Source organism: Macaca thibetana, chromosome 4 (assembly GCF_024542745.1).
Source record: "Macaca thibetana thibetana isolate TM-01 chromosome 4, ASM2454274v1, whole genome shotgun sequence".
Lineage (NCBI taxonomy): Eukaryota > Metazoa > Chordata > Mammalia > Primates > Cercopithecidae > Macaca > Macaca thibetana.
In genome coordinates, this window is record NC_065581.1 from 122,561,920 (window position 1) to 122,579,832 (window position 17,913).

A 17,913-nucleotide genomic window follows, 5' to 3' on the forward strand; every position below is an offset into this window, starting at 1 on the left:
GTTGTAGTGAGCCAAAATCATACCACTGCACTCCAGCCTGGTTGACAAAGCAAGACTCCATCAAAAAAAAAAAAAAGACCCCAGAGAGATCCCTTGCCCGCTGTGAGACTAGAGACTAGAGTGAGAAGACAATTGACTGTCTATGAGGAACCAGGCTCTCACCAGATACCAAATCTACTGGGGCCTTGATCTTGGACTTTGCAGCCTCCAGTACCATGAGAAATAAATTTCTGTTGTTTAAAACCCACCCAGTCTATGGTATTTTGTTATGGCAGCCTGAACAGACTAAGACAGCACATTTCAACTGTATCAGAAACCTGTCTGAATAACTCTTAGGTATTTGAGAAAGCTTGTGTTATCATCTGTATGAGCAATGGTAAACATTATTTGTGATTTTATAAAGAGTCACGGAGAGACTGCCTAAAGAAAATTAAACAGAAAGAGGCTCTTGCCCATCAAAAAAAACTTTTTACTCCCAAAAGAAATCTTGACCAAGGTAAGTTGCTTCACAGACAGGAAGAGAACTCTCTATCTTTTCCATATCTTATCTGTTCCACCTGCACACAAAAACTAATGATTGGTCGTAAATGGTTAGCTGATGCTTCTGTATTGACTTGTGGTTTGCAGCAGCCTTATTTCCTTTGCTTTGTGACATCATTTTCCTGTTCATTTCCCACAGTTGCATATGTGGGTTTATGTGATGTACACTCACCCAACAAATGGAAGAAATTATGTACCATGTTGGAGAGCTTTCAGGAATAGAATTTGGAACAAAGGGGTCAATACTTTAAGCATCCATAAAGCAAAAACGACTATGAGATAATTGATGAAGCATACTTCCTAGCCTGAGATGAAAGAACCCTGCTCGCTAAATGTTTTGAGTAAATGGTGGGAGTTCTCTCCATTACCCGTGGTCTTCCTGCTCCCCAATATAAACTTCTGTGTTGGTGGGCATGTTGGGCTACTGGGCAGAAGTTTATAATGCCCAAAGTGTTGATCAGGATTGAATAGCCACCAAGAAAAGTCATATCCATCAGCAAGAGAGAAGAGTGCTTCTTTGAGGTAGTGTGGTTTGAACGACCCATAAGAAACCCTGGAACTTTAGGGTACTGCTGTAATTCCTATGAATGTGGGAAAAGGTTTGGGATATTCTATTTGGTCAAAAAGTCTTCACACTGGAAGCTGCTTCCCAAGGTAGCTTTGGCTCACTATAAAATTATAATCCTAAGAACCTCCCTCCCCCATGACTCTGAGAGCAGCTTGGAATTTCAAGAGTGTCAGAAGTGCTCCCGACTGATAGCTTTTACACCAAAGGAAGATACCAAGAGCTGTACTTTTGCTGACATTTTGTGTTATGAGGAGCACCTCTGGTAGTTGCTTACTGAAATTCTCTGCCACACTATTGGTGTTTCAGCTTGATAGTGAAAAATAAGGCACTTTGTAGTATTTTATTCCTGTTTTATGTCGTTCTTTTCTCATGTTCTTCATGCATGAGATGATGCACTTGCAGCAACGAGAAACACTTACATGTTGAACTCAACACTTTACATTAAGTCCATCATCCAAGCAATTTTCACTCAGCACTTACCTGACTGTAGAAAGGGTAACCTCTTTTTTGCAGTCTAAGTTGTAGTTCTCAAAAAGATGTATGAAATAAGCCATTTTGTTATTACATAGCATCCACAAAGACTCAGGGACATTAGAGTCACATGGGATACAGTGATGTTTGGTCATGGTTATCAGCAAAGTCATCATTATACTCTGGGGAAACAGCAGTAGAAATGAGAAAACTAAAGATTTAGGCCCCAACCTACTGGTATATTTAAAAATCTTCAGGGGATTCAATTTTCCGGTATTTATGACAGTGCCTGGCATACAGGAAATGCTCAATAAATAAATATCTGTTGCATGGATGCCTACATGAATTCTTATCCTGGGCAGAGCATGGGAGGACTCTTTACAGCATGGGTTGTGATACTCCTGCCTAAGAGAGCAGACACCCCTGCTGATAGGACAAATGCTGCCTCAACAGAGAGTGAGGGCAACTAGATGCATGGGAGAAGAGCTTTGTGGTTACAGTGATCCAACTCTTGAATATGGCCCTTCAGAGTCTGGTCTTACTCATCTATAAAATGGGATACACCATACAAGACTGAAGGAAGTATTAAGTAGAGTCACTATAATTGTGAAACTATCTAGTATACTGCTTAATACTGTTCTGTGGACTTTCCATATGCTATTTTGGACACTTGGACAAAGATCAATGCATCACCATAATTGAGGGGTGAAAGAATAAGAAGAAATATTTGCTGAGTATTTAAAATATATGTTAGGAATGTCAAATGCTATCTTCTGTTTACAAAAACTGTGAGATAATTGTTTGAATTATACAGATTAGTTGAGCTTCAAAATAAATAATATATCCAGCTAGTAAATAATGAAGCTATAATTTAAATCCGTGTCTTTCACATTCCCCAGTTTAGGCTCTCTTCTCTATAACATGATGCTGCCTCCCTATGGTTAGTGCAAACTGGGTGAGAAGAGTTCAGAGCTGTTGAGTTTTTCTACTTTTAGCATCCAGTTGATGTAACATAATTCTCTGCTTGTTCTCAAGAACCCCACATGTAAAAAAGGTCTAGGCAAGCCTTATATCTAACATCTAGTAGCCTATGCAAATTAATTTAAAGTCAATTCTTGTCTTCAAGAAGTCAAATAACAACTCACATTTCTAATTCACTAATACAGTTTTTCTCGGTTTGAGTAAATTTCTATTTTAGCATTTCTTTGAGGTATTGATGTAATTTATTTTTTCTTTTTTTGCATTTTAAGTTTGCTATCTTTCCAGAAGAAGCCCCTTCTCATGTTTTAGGGATGAATGAACCACATACGAATAAGTATACTATAATACATACATACACGTGTGTGCGTATATATGTACAGAAGTGAAGGAGCTTATTCCTATGACTTCATTCCTCTTGTAGATGAAATGACCACACACATATCTGTGCGTGTAAGATATACATAAGTATGGATGGATTAATTAGGGTTCTTCAGAGAAACAGACCAATAGGAGAGAGAGAGAGAGAGAGAGAGAGAGAGAGAGAGAGATTATAAGGAATTGGCTCACACAATTATGGAGGCTAAGAAGTCCCATAATCTGCCATCCGCAAAGCTGGAGAACCAGACAGTGGTGAAATTTTAGCCTGAGTCCAAAGGCCTGAAAACCAGGGATGCAGATGGTGCAACTTCCAATATAAGTATGAGTGCCTGAGAACTGGGGGAGCCAATGTCCAAGGGCAGGAGGAGATTTCTGCCCTAGCTCAGACAGAGAGAGTGAATTTGCCATCCTTGCCTTTTTGCTCTGCTCAGGCCCTCAAGCATTAAATGATGGCAACTGCATTGGTGAGGGCAATCTTCTTTACTCATTCTGGCGATGCTAATCTCTTCTGGAGAAAACACCTTCACAGACACACTCAGTGATTTTTGTTTTTTGCTTTTATTAGTATTTTAAATTGACACATAATAGTTGTACATATTTATGGGTACAGTGTGCTATTTCAATACATGTATATGACATATAATGATAAAATCAGATTAATTAGCATGTCCATCACCTCAAACATTTATCATTTCATTGTGTTGCGAGCATTCGTAATCTGCTCTTCTCGCTACTTGAAAATATGCAATAAATTTATTTTAATTACAGTCACCCTATAGTACTATAGAACTCTATAACTTATTCTTCCTATCTAGCTGTAATTTTGTATCCATTAAGCAACTTCTGGCTATCCTCTTCCTACTTCAACATCCTTCCCAGTCTCTAGTAACCACTGTTAGACTCTCTATGAAATCCTTTTTAAGATTCCACCTGAGTGAGAACATGCAGTATTTGTCTTTCTGTGCCTGGCTTATTTCACTTAACATAGTGTCTTCCAGGCTCATCCACGATGCCATAAATGACAGCATTCTTTTTTTATGGCTGAATAGTATTTGCACATATCACATTTTCTTTTTCCATTCATCTGTTGATGGACACTTAGGCTGATTCCATATCTTAGCTATTGTGAACACACTTCAATAAACATGGGAGTGTACATATGTCTTTGACATACTAACTTCCTTCACTTTGGATATATACTCTATAGTGGGATTTCTGGATTGTGTAGCAGTTTTATTATTAGTTCTTGAGGAACCACTTCCTATTTTCCATAATGATTGCACCAATTTACACTCGCACTAACAGTGTATAAGCATTCCCTTTTCTCCACATCCTTGTCAACATTTACCTTTGTCTTTTTTAATAATAGTCTTTCTAAATGAGATAAGGTGACATCTTGCTGTGGTTGTGATTTGCATTTCCTGATGATGAATAGTGTTGAGCATTTTTTTCATATACCTGCTGGCCATTTATATATCTTCTTTTGAGAAATGTCTATCCAAGTCCTGTCTTTATTTTTTAATGGAATTATTATTATTGTTGTTTTGTTGTTGTTGTTTTGCTGGTGAGTTGTTTGAGTTCTATGCATATTCTGGTTATTAATCTCTTATCAGATGAAGAGTTTGCAAATATTTTCTCCCATTCTGGTGGTTGTCTCTCCACTGTGTTGATCGTTTCCTTTGTGCAAAAGCTTTTTAGTTTCATATCATCCCATTTGTCTATATTCGCTTTTGTTGCCTGTTCTGTTGAAATCTACTCCATATAATTTTTGCCCAAAGCAATGTCTTGAATCACTTCCCTGTTTTCTTCTATTAGTTTCATAGTTTCAGGTCTTACATTTAAACCTTTAATCCATTTTGAGTTGATTTTTTTTTATGGTGAGAGATAGGGGTTTAGTTTCATTCTCCTATATATGGATCTCTAGTTTCCCCAGTACCATTTATTGAAGAGACTGTCCTTCTACCAATGAATATTCTTAGCACTTTTGTCGAAAATAAGTTGCCTATAAATATGTGGATTTATCTCTGGGTTCCTAGAAATAATATTTTACCCACTATATGGGCATTCCTCAGGCCAGTCAAGGTGACACATAAAATTAACCATCACAATGTATATATATACATATAATGTGTACATATGTCAAGTTTATGTGTGTGCACATATATCGTATATATAATATATATGTAGATTGAGTATATATCATATATATACGTTTTATATTGCATTATCAACAGGATTAACGTAAAACAAAGCATTATTTTTAAAACTTTGATTTGCCTCATGAGTCTTGTATCACTCTTATGGCCACCCAACATAGAGTTTTTCTTTCTATTCTGTTTCAACATGTGCACGAGTGTTAGAACAAATAATCATGAGCACTTCCTGAGAAATTGCTTTTGAGGGTCAACTGTCATTTCACAACATGAACCAGCTAGGCTTCAACCTCAGAAAAATTCCTGTATGTTGTTACCTTTAAAAACTTGAGAAAATATCCTCCCTAGTGGTCTGGGACTTCATAATGCACAAATCTTATCTTTTTGAAAACATGGGTTCATCCGGTTATTAACACCACATGTGTTTCCAGGCAATGTGTTGTTAGGCTGCTGAGCCAGTCTTTCTGGTTGTAGGCCCATTGTGATGACTCTTGCATCCTGGGTCAGTGGTCTCTCATTTCAAAGGCATAACAGGTCTGCTCCAACAAGCTGAAGAAGAGAACTGCTGGTTCTGATCTGTCTGACAGTGCAACTCCTCAGTCTGAAATGAAGAGCACATAGGAATAAAGATTGGTATAAAATGTCTAAGATGAGGTGGCTTCCACGTGCCCTCTCTCCCATTGTTCCTCATGTATTTGGCTTCTGTAGAAAATGAATGCCAATTGTCCAGACTTCCAGTGTGAGGGAGAGAGGTGACAGTGATGACATGCCAACAGTATGGCCTTTTGGGTGGACTGTTCAGCGAGCCTTCTATTTTAAGTTATGAAAGGGCCCTAGAAGCTGCCACAGAGCCATCATTTCTGCTAACACATGTCTACACTGAACAGTACCACTGCCTTTCTTCACTGTCTCTCATTTATTATCACTTCTGGGAGGATTTTGACAACTGAGTTTCCCATTGGATTACTAAGTAGGAGCTTTGTAAACCACGTTGGCCTCAAGTTTATATCAACACTACCCCTTTATATGATATATATATTTTCAAAATCTTTTATTTGATTATTCATGAGACAAAACAAACTAAAGTTGTCTACTTACAATAGGATTTCTTTTTCAATTGCTTCATTTAGAGATGGAGCCAGCTGGGGGAGTGTTGAGGTAGATTGAGCAGTAACGAGTAGACTGCAGCTGATTTAACTTCTCTTCTGTCCAGATGAGTCCGAATCTCAGAGTGAAGGCTATACTTCATCGCCATTATCATCAAACATAATTTGAAGCACTCTTCGCATATGGTTGGAATGAGTGACCATAAAGTTCAGCTCAGTGTTTCTGAGAGCTATTTTGGGTCACGGGGGTTGGTCTGCATCTTGCCCTATGTGCAGCACAATGAAAGGTCAAAGACAGATTGGTCAGGCCCATTAATGAGCTTTTAGTAGAAACTAAGACTTCTTAAACATTTTTCAAATCATGCAAACTTAGAAAATGATAATATTTTATGTTACTTGGATAAATGGACAAAGATGCCATTGCCACTGGCCCAGGAACTATGACTCAGGGTCCCACATGGCTGCCATAGGGCCAACGAAAGTACTCCTATGACTCATTAATGGCACAGCATTGCACATTTGCCTGCCAATTGAGAAGCACTAATTGAAATTATATTGATGGACCACAAGTGTACCTGCTGACAAAATTCTATTGTCTATATGATGTTTGAAATATTCCCTAAATTAATGATTGCATTTAAATATTCAACAAATGTTAAATTCCATTGTTGACTGTTCTTTGTGAGGTCTTGCAGCTCAGTTAACCCTGAAGACACATAAATATTACAGGGAAGTGAGAAATCTGTCACAAAACATGTCAAGGTTTTGTTACTACTAGATGCCTCTAAGCTATGGACCCACTGTTTTTGGAGTAACCAGAAATTTGATAGGACTGTTTCTGCTTAGGTACCTCCAATAAGATAAATCCCAATCAAATTCAAAAAGTAAATCAAATGGTCCATTGGACATGGGGGCATGGGAAGAGCCTTGTAGGGGAAGTAACTAGATAGTGTTGTCCAGGGTTTTTTCAGATTATAGCAGCCCTTAGTAGCTCTTTTAAATGGTGAATATTAATAGTAGACTCAAGCCCCACCCTACAAGGATGTTCCTCAGAAGAAGTTTAATGTCTTCAGTCAACTGTGGTTGCTGTAACAAAATACCATTAAGTGGGTGGCTTATAAATAACAGAAGTATATTTCTCACAGCTGTAGAGGCTGGGAAACCCAAGACCAGGGTGCCAGCATGGTTGGGTTCTGGTGAGGTCCTCTTTTGGATTGCAACTTCTCTCTGTGTCCTCATGAAAGAGGCAAATAAACTCCCTCAGCCTCTTTTTACAAAGGCACTAATCACATTCACAATGGCTCTATCTTCATGTCTTAATCATTATCTAAAGGCCCCACCTTTTAATATCATCATCTTGAGGGAGTAGAATTTTAATATAGGGATTTCAAAAGAACACAAACATTCCGACCATAGGATCTAATGTTCTCATCCTTCAAGATAGGAGTCTGAAGCCACTTCCTCTTTAAGGTTTCTTGCTATGCTTCCCCAAATCCTCCTTCTCAAGGAAGCATCTGGTTCTTCCTTTAATCCCAGCCCTTCCCGAGTTGTACAGTAATTGCTTTTACAGAGTGCAAAATCCTTAAAAGTTGGGTCCAAGTCTTTTTTTTTTTTTTTTTTTTTTTTTTTTTTGAGACGGAGTCTTGCTCTGTTGCCCAGGCTGGAGTGCAGTGGCGAGATCTTGGCTCACTGCAAGCTCCGCCTCCCGACTTCATGCCATTCTCTTGCCTCAACCTTCTGAGTAGCTGGGACTACAGGAACCCGCCACCATGCCCAGCTAAGTTTTTTGCATTTTTAGTAGGGACAGGGTTTCACGGTGTTAGCCAGGATGGTCTTGATCTCCTGACCTTGTGATCCGCCCACCTCGGCCTCCTAAAGTGCTGGGATTACAGGCGTGAGCCACCGTGCTTGGCCAGCGGGGTCCAAATCTTATGCATGTCTAAATCTGTAACATCTTGCAAGAATCCAATAAACTAGAAAATAAATGAGTGATAGATAATGTAGAGTATAAAATTTGGGGGAAAATTTAGTTTGATATTATGTAATTTAATTCATTATGGAAAATAAGCTGGTCTAATAGACTAGATGTAAGCTGCTACCAATTTACAAACATTGCTTTCTAAAAGTTTATTTTATTAAGTCACTTGTGGAGAACTTGGAAAGTGTTTCTTGGAGAAACATTCTTATATGTGGTGAGTAGGTTCCCATCCAAACTATAAAAGTTAATGTAACTGAGAATATCACCAAATCATAAATCATAAGACTCGCATAGCAAGTCTAAAATCTGAACCTGGGGAGCAGGAGGCTCAGAATGCAGAGATGAAGTCAAAGGGTCTGTCTGCTGTCATTTGTGTAGGTTGGCCTTTGGAATTATTTTGGAAAAATGAATATTCAATAGTCTCCTATTTGTCTATAAATCAAAAAGTATCTAAGCCAGGACTTAATTAATTTAGAGGTTTATTTTACAAAGTCAAGGACCACGGCCTATGACACAGCCTCAGGAGGCCCTGAGAACATGTGCCTAACGTGGTCGGGGTGCAGCTTGGTTTTATACATTTTAGGGAGATAGAAGTTATAGGCAAAGATATAAATCAATACATGTCAGGTATATATTGGTTCAGCCCAAAGCGGGGTTGAAGGTGTTGCAGGGAGGCTTCCATAGGTGGATTCAAAGATGTTCTGACTGGCAATTGGTTGAATGAGTTAAGCTATGTGTGAAGAGTGGAAGTCAGCATAAAGAAATGCTTGAGCTAAGATAAGAGGGTTATGGAAGCCAAGGTTCTTATCATGTAGATGAAACCTCCAGGTAGACTTCAGAGAGAACAGATTGTAAATGTCTTAAATATCTTTTATCTGACCTTAAAAGGTGCGACACTCTCCAGAAAAGACCTAGTAGGAGAGAGGAGAGCCATTTCAAAATATGTCAAAAATACATTTTGGAGTAAAATACTTTGATTTCCCTCAGGGACTGCTATCTATCATGTGACGCTATACTAGAGTCAGGTTGGAATTTTGTATCTTATTGCTACAAAGTGTCTGTTTTGTCAGTCTATGATCTTTATTTTATGTTAATGTTGGTCAATTGTGCTTAAACTCCAAAGGGAGGAGGGTATGTAACAAGGCAAGAGTGTCTATCCAACTGCCCTTCCTGTCTTGGTCTCAACTAGTTTTTCAGGTCTCTTTGGGATCCCCTTGGCCATGAGGGGGTCTGTTCAGTTGGTTGGGGGCCTTAGAATTTTATTTTTGGTTTACATAGCTTAGGACACTATTTTGCCTCACTCCAGATCTGTCCTATTTCCTAAAATACTGCACTTTAAAACATATCCCCTTTAACCCGAGTCATAACACAGATTTTCTCACTGAACAAGATCTCAAGTATGCAGAAGACAAGCTGATCACAACGAATCCCACAAAAGTGAATGACTTATTCATGAGATGCTTGCTGTAAGTGGCGATTGAGGTTAATCCTCTAAACTGCTCTTGATTTCCACAAATTTTGCCTGGCTTTGAGCATCCACAGATCCTCTCAATGCTCTGTTATTTCATTCGGACTTTCCTGGAAATAGAATGTGAGGGCTACCTTTAGCCTGGCAGGAGTGACCCTCTGTGTCATTCCTGGATCATTTATTTATAAGCCACGGATGGGCAAGTCTGGTACTGTCTGTGCTCAGGAAGGCTGACTAATGCTCCCACCCCAAGGCAGTGCAGGAATGCAGATCCCTGAGCCTTCAGAAGGCAGCTCCTGCCGCGCCTGTGACAGCCTAGGGGACCGGGGAGCCACCCTGGGGTTTGGAGGCTTGAGCTAATGACACACAGCCGCCTGGCTGTGGTTACCGGCTGCTCTGCCAAGGTTGTACAGCTGGTTGCCTCTGTGTTGGAAGATGCCGATGCCCCCTGCTGTACCCTGGGTTGCCAAGGGGAGCAGCAGTTCCAGTAGGTTTTAAAAAGAGCACAATTTATCTTTTCTCTGAGGCAGCCTTGTTTCTTTGCTTGCGGCAGGTCCCTGTCAGCTCAGGTTGCGGTTATGCAAGTTTTGTATACCAAGCCATCTGTCTTCCTGAGGGGCAGGGCTGATTTGTAGGGAAGGCTATATAGACAGTGGTTAGTGCTGACGTAACTTGGATTTTGCTTCAAACTTGGACTTCTAGAATATTCTGTACTGTGTTTTCTTCTTTGCATGGGCAAGCAGTCTGTGTATCTTTTTTTCTTCATTTTTGCCTGAAGTGTTTGTTTACCATAGAGCTGTGTAATACCATACACATTTCTTTAACTCTCTTAATCTCCTCAAATGAAGATTGTTTTTGCCCTCTATTCAGCTTCTCTCTCTACAGCTGCCAGAAGTTCTTCAAGTTTATGCTTTTATTAAATATTTAAGCACATATTTTCAGGGATGAAACATATTCTCAGCTCAGAGCTGTGTTAGCAGATGTATCTCTTCTGCCGGTGGGGAGCCGGGTTTCTGGCAGGCTCGTGAAGTGACCTCACGTAATCAGTGGGAAATAGAGCGATGCAAAGAGTTATGTTATTTGAAGCTTCAAACTGGCCCTTATTCCTAGAAGGCACTTGGAAGTCAGCAGCAGTGTAGGGATATGCAATTCCAGGGTCGGCACCACAGAATTAAAGTGAAATGAATAATACATGGTGATTTAAAGTGAAATGTGTACCTCCTGAAAGAAAATGTTGACATTTAAATTCTTGCAACCAAGGCAAAAATATTTTATTCAGTGAACAGGCTCTTGCAAGTAAAGTTTGCAAATGAGAACTTCTTTAACATTCGTGTGGAATGGTCTAACCCCCATTAATTGTTTATGGAGCACCTGCCATGTGCTCAAGCTGGTTGTAGAGAGGAGCTGGTTTCAGAAATAGCATCAAGAATGGCCTCTGTGACTTTGCCAGAATATCGAGGAATGAATCCAAGCCTGTTAGATAATGTTTCTTCTGAATCCTGCCCTTTCCCTGACCACAACTGCAGGGCAAGTGGTGCTATCTTTTAAAAGGAAAAGTACAGCACAGAAGATGTATTAGGCAGGGTTTCCAGAGAAACAGAACCAATCTAGTTGTACACAGTTAACCCTTGAATAATATGGGTTTGAAATTTATGGGTCTGTAGATTTTTAAAAAAATATATATTGGATTTTTTTTTGAGATTTGTGAAAGATTGAAAAAACTCACAAACTATGTAGCCCAGTATTATTTTAAAAATTAAGAAAAAGTTAGGCATTCGTGAATTTTATTCTATTTATGTGTTAATTGACCGTTTATGTTATTAGAAAGGCTTCCAGTCAACAGTAGGCTATTAGTTGTTAAGTTTTGGGGAAGTCAGAAGTTATATGCAGATTTTCAACTGTGTAAGGGATTGATACCCCTAATCCCCAGGTGGTTCAAGGGTCAACTGTATCTGTATCTCTACAGTTGACCCTGGGGAAAAAGTATTTATTATACACTGAGCCATTTCATAATCAAGGATTGACTCACACGATTATGGAGGCTAAGAAAGTTTACCGTTTCTTCTGGTCTGGGCATGATAAGGGCCTAAAGGCCAATGGTTGGTGATCAATCCTCCAGGTACAGCACCAAACCTGACCTCATGTTCCAGAAAAGAGTAAGGAGACACCTGCTTTCATTCTTGTACCTGAATTTCTGTGGAATTAGATTCCCACTTTGTCCTTCCAGTCTCTCAAGAGACTATGTTTTGCCTCTTAGGTCTACTTACATAAATAGGTACCTAGAATGTGCCACCAAATCCTCTCCAAGTTGCCTCTCAGCCTACCTGTCTGCTACCTCTCACCTACCATAACACTTCTTAGTACTTGTCTGCCTCCCTAGATTTAATTCTTTTCATTTCCCACTGCTGAGCTTTCACCTCCGGGCCCCTCACCTACGACACACACACACTCCAAGCTTTGTAAGAAATGTAATGTACCTTTGACCTAATTCCCTCTTTGCTGCTGGCTATTCAATCATCTTTTAATTTTTTCAATCTTCTATTCTAAATGATTAAAGTCCCCATGAAAATTACAAATATTGCTTTGAATTCAAGTATCTACTATTTCACTGTTTTGCTTGTTTCTTTTATTTCAAAGTAGTCTGTTGCCTCTTCCTGGAATAACCTAGAACATCCTCCTTCTAGATCAGAACTGTTGCTCTAAAATTATGGTTTCTCTTCATGGACCACCCTCCCTGCTCTAAGCTTCTTGCTCTTGTATGTGACCACCCTTCTCCAAAATTCTGACAGTTTTATGCACCCTGTGCCTTTTTGATGATGTAAGGCTTGCAAATCTTCAGGTTTGTTATGAGGTGAATAATTTAATCACTTAGCATCTTTTAAAAAAGACCAGAGTTAGTTTTATGCACAACATATGTTAAAATACATTTAATTTCACACATAGATATACATTAAAAAATAATTTTCCTCACAGTCGCTGATTACAGTCTACTTGAGCAGAGATGACTAACACACATATATTATTAATTCTGGAACAATATAAGGGTGCAATGTTAGGTGCTAACTCACATGGCGCTATCAATAAGCAACCAAGAAGTACAGGGAAGTATTAGAAAACATAAAAGCAGGAGGAAGAAGGAGTGCGGGGAAGTATGAGAAGAAGCGAAGGAGATTGGCTGCTCATTGGAAGTTGGTCTGCCTAGGCATGAGGCATACAAGGCTATCTCAGTTCTTCACTGGACTGTGAAGGAATGATCCTTGAAGACTAGAAGGATTTAAACAGGAAAAGGGAAGAATGGAGAGCGTGTAGGGAGAGAAAACAATCAAACAGAGGCAAAATTAAAAAGCAGAGATATGTTTTTGTTTTAGGGGAGAGGGATATTGGGGGATTGGCTGACAAGCATATGGCAGGAAGTGATGGAAATAGGTTTAAACAAGTAGAGTGAGTCCCAGTAATGCAAGACCTTAACCACCAGCCATGAGGCCTTGAACTTCAGAGGCTAAGGCATAGGCATTATGTGTTGAAAATGATCACTTGGACACAGGAAGGGGAACATCACACATTAGGGCCTATTGTGGGGAAGGGGGAGGGGGGAGGGTTAGCACTGAGAGATATACCTAATGTAAATGACGAGTTGATGGATGCAGCACACCAACAGGGCACATGTATACATACGTAACAAACCTGCACGATGTGCACATGTATCCTAGAACTTAAAGTATAATTGTAAAAAATAAATAAATAAATAAAACGGGGCAAGGGGGAAGGGATTGAAATATCTCTTCTCCTTCTCTTCACCTCTTCTGATGTAATGTGATTTTATTCTGTGATATATAAGACCTGAATGGAGGTGACTGAAGTAATTGGGTACATGGTTAGTGGTGGAATCTGGATGTGAACTTCAGTCATGGTCTTGCTATTGTTCCATGAAGACAGGAAGTATCTGTAAACCTATTTGGAAGCAAATTTAAAATTGTTGCATGTGGTTGGGTCTGACAGAATCCCTTGAATGAAGAGAAAAACGTAACTTTCTCCTGTGAATTTTCAGGGAAATGCAATTATTTCCTTTCACGTAGTATAAAAGCTCTTCAGAGGAATAAAGCATGCATAAGCCAAAAAAAAAAAAAAAAAGAAAGAAAAAAAAGATTATGAAGAACAGAGACTGGAGAATCTGAACTCAGAAGCTGGGGACAATGAGGTTATTCTAATTTCAGATTTATGAGACAATGAGGTTCTTCTTCAGCAATTTTTTCTTCAATAAAAGGCTTGAGAATGTTTTTTCTCCTAGAATTCCTTTTGATTGATATGAAACTTGGAGTATAGATACAATTGGAATAAGCCTTTTTATAAAAGAGGGTAATAAGGGGTTGGTTTGCATAGGCACAAAGGAATCACGTTTAACTTATCCTCTGGCATTTTTCAAGTGCTCTAGAGGCAGGGGTGGTAAGGGTAATGACAGGTTAGAGTTACCATTTGGCTACATAGAACCACAAAGCAACGAATATTAAAACCATGCTTTCTCCCCTTGTTCCCTTCTCCTATATGTCCCCAGTAGTATGGACCATAAAGTGAGCTGATCTCACAAAGGAGCAGAAAGAAGTGATGTGAGGTTGCAGAATGACTTAAGAAAAGCCATAGTCAAAAATACGATTCTTCACAATATATAAGGAGATTTAAAACCTTAATATTCATTTTAAATTATTTTATTTTATCAATATGTCACATGCATATTATTATCCTGGCAGCTAATATTTATTTTTAAAAGGTTCTGGAATGCTGTTCTTGACAGTTTTCAGAATGGCACTCTAGCGGATTGCCTCTTAAAAGTGAAACAGTGTTCTTATATTGTAGCCTTTATCAGCAATAATATGGTAGATATTTTGAAGAACTTTTCATCAATAAGAAAGTAGGGACCAGTAATTGATTAGATATATGAATAAAAGGTAGAAAGATGAAAGAAGCAATACCTCTTGGATAATGAGGACAATGAAGATTTTTATGAGAATAAGGCAAATTGGGGAGAGAAATTGTATTGCGAAAAATGGATTTGGTGTTGATTACACGGAGTTAGGGCAATGTCAGAAAACCTAAGGAGAGGTGTTCAGGAGGCATACTCAGTACCAAAGAGTGACCATTCTTGATTCTTGACCTGCTATTCCTGCTTGTGACAGGATCTCTGTGCACGCTGGGTTGTTCTTATAGAGTAAGTTGTAAACACTACTTGAGTGATAAATGTCATGAGCTATTTAAACTGGTCACTAACACATGTATTTCTAAGTATTTATTTGTTTGTTTGTAAATGAATATACCTATATTAAAATAACTGGCTGACTTACGAGCTCTACCTTGTATGTTTGTCAATATTAAAAATAAATAAAATAAATATTTTCACTGTTACCTCAGCAAGCCAGTAACAGTTTTCTACTATGTGATCTACAAATCTCAATTCAGTGGGAATGGAACTAGTATCAAATAAAAAATGTCATTCCTGGAATCCTTCCTGGAGCATGTCAGTAATACCAAGAAAAGAGCCAGTAGGCAGGGACAGGTTGCCAGAGTCCCCACTGAGGGTCCACAGTTGGAATGAACTGTCATTAATGAAGGGAACCAATGACCTGAGCCAGGCCATTACAAAGAATTGCAGAGCTTCTCAGAATTTTGTCAGAGTGCAATGAGGAAATGTAGAAGAAATCAAGGAGAAGTTTGAAAAACAGTAAGGGAATGAGTAGCAAAGAGGGTTAGGTTTAGCCTTCTCTTAAAAAGTTACTTTCAATATATTCATGTGAGGAAAATATAATATCAGAAATCCAAAGACTGGAGGACTTGTTATCCGGTGAAGAGGATACATTAGATTAAGTATCAATACTGAAGTACTAGGGTCTATGTATCTTTAAAATAAGAAATGCTGAATTTATAAATTTATGTTTGTCATTATGCCTAGGTGGGTTTGGGGCTTATATTTTGGAGGTGATTCCTGTCCATTCAAGAAATAATTTAAATACTTGAAATTTAGCCAAAATCTATTCTAAAAATAATCAAAAATTTGTTATCTATGTAAATATTTTAAATTATAGAAATCAAAATGTGTTTTAGTAGCTATGATGTAGAGTAAGGAACCCAGTGATTAAGAAACGAGTCTTTGAAGGAAGGGAAGCAAATCTCTAGCAGAATATAAGCCAACAGCCTCGTATCATAGAAATCAACCTTCTAATGTGTCTCTAAAACTAATTTGCTCCAAGTCGCGTAACCATTAAGAGTGGAACCTAAACCCCTATTTTCTGATTCTCAAACATCAATATTAATTTTTGGTCCCCTGTTCCACTTTGCTTTCATCTGTAGAACAGATTGAAACAATCTGCCTCTGACCTATTCTGTCATTGTTTGATCATCTTTCAAAGCAGAACTTGAGGTGTTTAATATTCCCTGCATATATCAGTTTGTCATTCAGAACAGTTTTGCTGGCTCAAATTTGTAACTTCAAATTCAGTGATGGTGCACCCTCCTTAAGTTAATAATTGATCTTTTAATCTTCTTAGAAGGAATGCTAATACAGACAGATAAATACACTTTATTCTCAATGCCTAGGGCTAAGAGAAAATTAAGAAGTAGCATTAAAGGAATTGTAGTCCCTAGCCTGGTGGACCCCAGACAGGTTAAATGAAACACCAGATGGTTGGCCTACCTTTTTCTCATACCTGAGTAGATTCCTTTCATGTCCTCTATCTGTAAGTGACTAATTAGTTTAGTTTTCATTGAGTGGGATCTCCTTTATTCTATTATCTGAGAAGGTATAACAAGTAAAGGAACAGTCCTTAAGCTATGGTAACGTAGCAGAGCTTGTGACAGTTGGACACAGTTGACTCAAAGAGGCAATTAAATCGAGTTTTATAAAGGAATTAGTAGGATTAACGAAAAGTAAAATGTTATGAAGCATCCTGGCATGATCTCACCAAACTTAGGCCTAAGGGGCAAAGGGTATAGGAGAAAAGTTAACTAAAGAAGATATAGTAGTTGTTACTGAGGTTTGCCTGGCTGTAGCTGCAGCCTTCAGTTAACAAACAAACAAGAAAGAAAAGAAAAAACTCAAGCCACACTAGGGATGACTCACAGTGATAGAATCATGCAAACATGACCTAAACTTACTCTTCTTTCTCACCCTGACCTCCTGCCAGTGCCTCCTGTGACTGAACCAACAGAAGTCAGGTGACAAGGGAGCCTTTAATGCAGACATGGAGGCAGGTCCCTTGGGGCACCCAGTGCTCTCGAGGAGCATGGATCTGAGAGGCCAACAGAAAGGGCCTGGAGCAGAGGATGATTGTGAGCGGGTTAAGGCAGTCATCTTTTTGTGGACCAATTTTGGTTATATCTGAGTGATGAATATCTGATCATTATGCCCTAACCTGAAGGCTGTTGCAAGAAGAGACCCACTGTTAATAACATACTCAGAACCTGAAAAGTTAGCATTACCACCAATCTCGAGTTCAGGTTGGGACCATACTTCATTCTTTTCTTCTCTTACAATTTTTTTTTTTTTTTTTGAAACAGGGTCTCACTATGTAGCCCAGTCTGGAGTGCAGTGGCACAACCATGGCTCACTTCAGCTTTGACCTTCCAGGCTCAAGCATTCCTTCTGCCTCAGCCTCTGGAGCAACTGGGACCACCGGTGCACCCCACCACGCCCAACTAACTTCTTAATTTTTTTGTAGATACAGGGTTTTGCCGTGTTGCTCAGGTGAGTCTGAAACCCCTGGACTCAAGGGGTCCTTCCACCTCTGCCTCCCAAAGTACTGGGATTGAACCACTGCGACCGGCCCATTCTAATCATGGCTTAGACATGACCAACCCTGGGCCAAAATTGATAGGGCACCTCAGAAGGGAGCCCAACAGGAGGTCGGTAGCTTTCAGGAGAGTGAAAAGGATGAAAACAGTGAAGAAAGAGGTTCTTTCACAGTCAAGCTTCTTCTAGGGGATTGAAAACAAGAGTGAGATCAAGAGGGGTTTTTTTGTTTTGTTTTGTTTTTTGTTTTTTCCAAATGAGCTGGCAAAGTTTCTTTAAAGCCAATTAAACATACCTCAGATTGAAAATGATTTCAAACGTGGTTTTCTCATTTCAAATCAGTGGTTTAAGGTTCATTTGTGAGAAATCAATGTAACCACATTTATCCTTGGCCTAGTATTGAAAAAAATACAGTTACAGTAAAATGATTTTAGTCTTTTGAAACTGTGGGTAACATGAGTGATTCTGACAGAATGGAAATTTCAGGCTAAGT

At 39.0% G+C, this 17,913-nt stretch overlaps 1 long non-coding RNA gene across 1 annotated transcript in view; it reads left to right on the forward strand.

Annotated features, from left to right (window-relative positions):
• Positions 1-17,913, forward strand: part of LOC126952649 (uncharacterized) — a 103,654-nt gene that overhangs the window by 67,439 nt on the left and 18,302 nt on the right. The window contains exon 2 of the long non-coding RNA XR_007724986.1: positions 17,189-17,375. This is a non-coding gene — a long non-coding RNA (uncharacterized LOC126952649). The remainder of the gene's footprint in view (positions 1-17,188; positions 17,376-17,913) is intronic.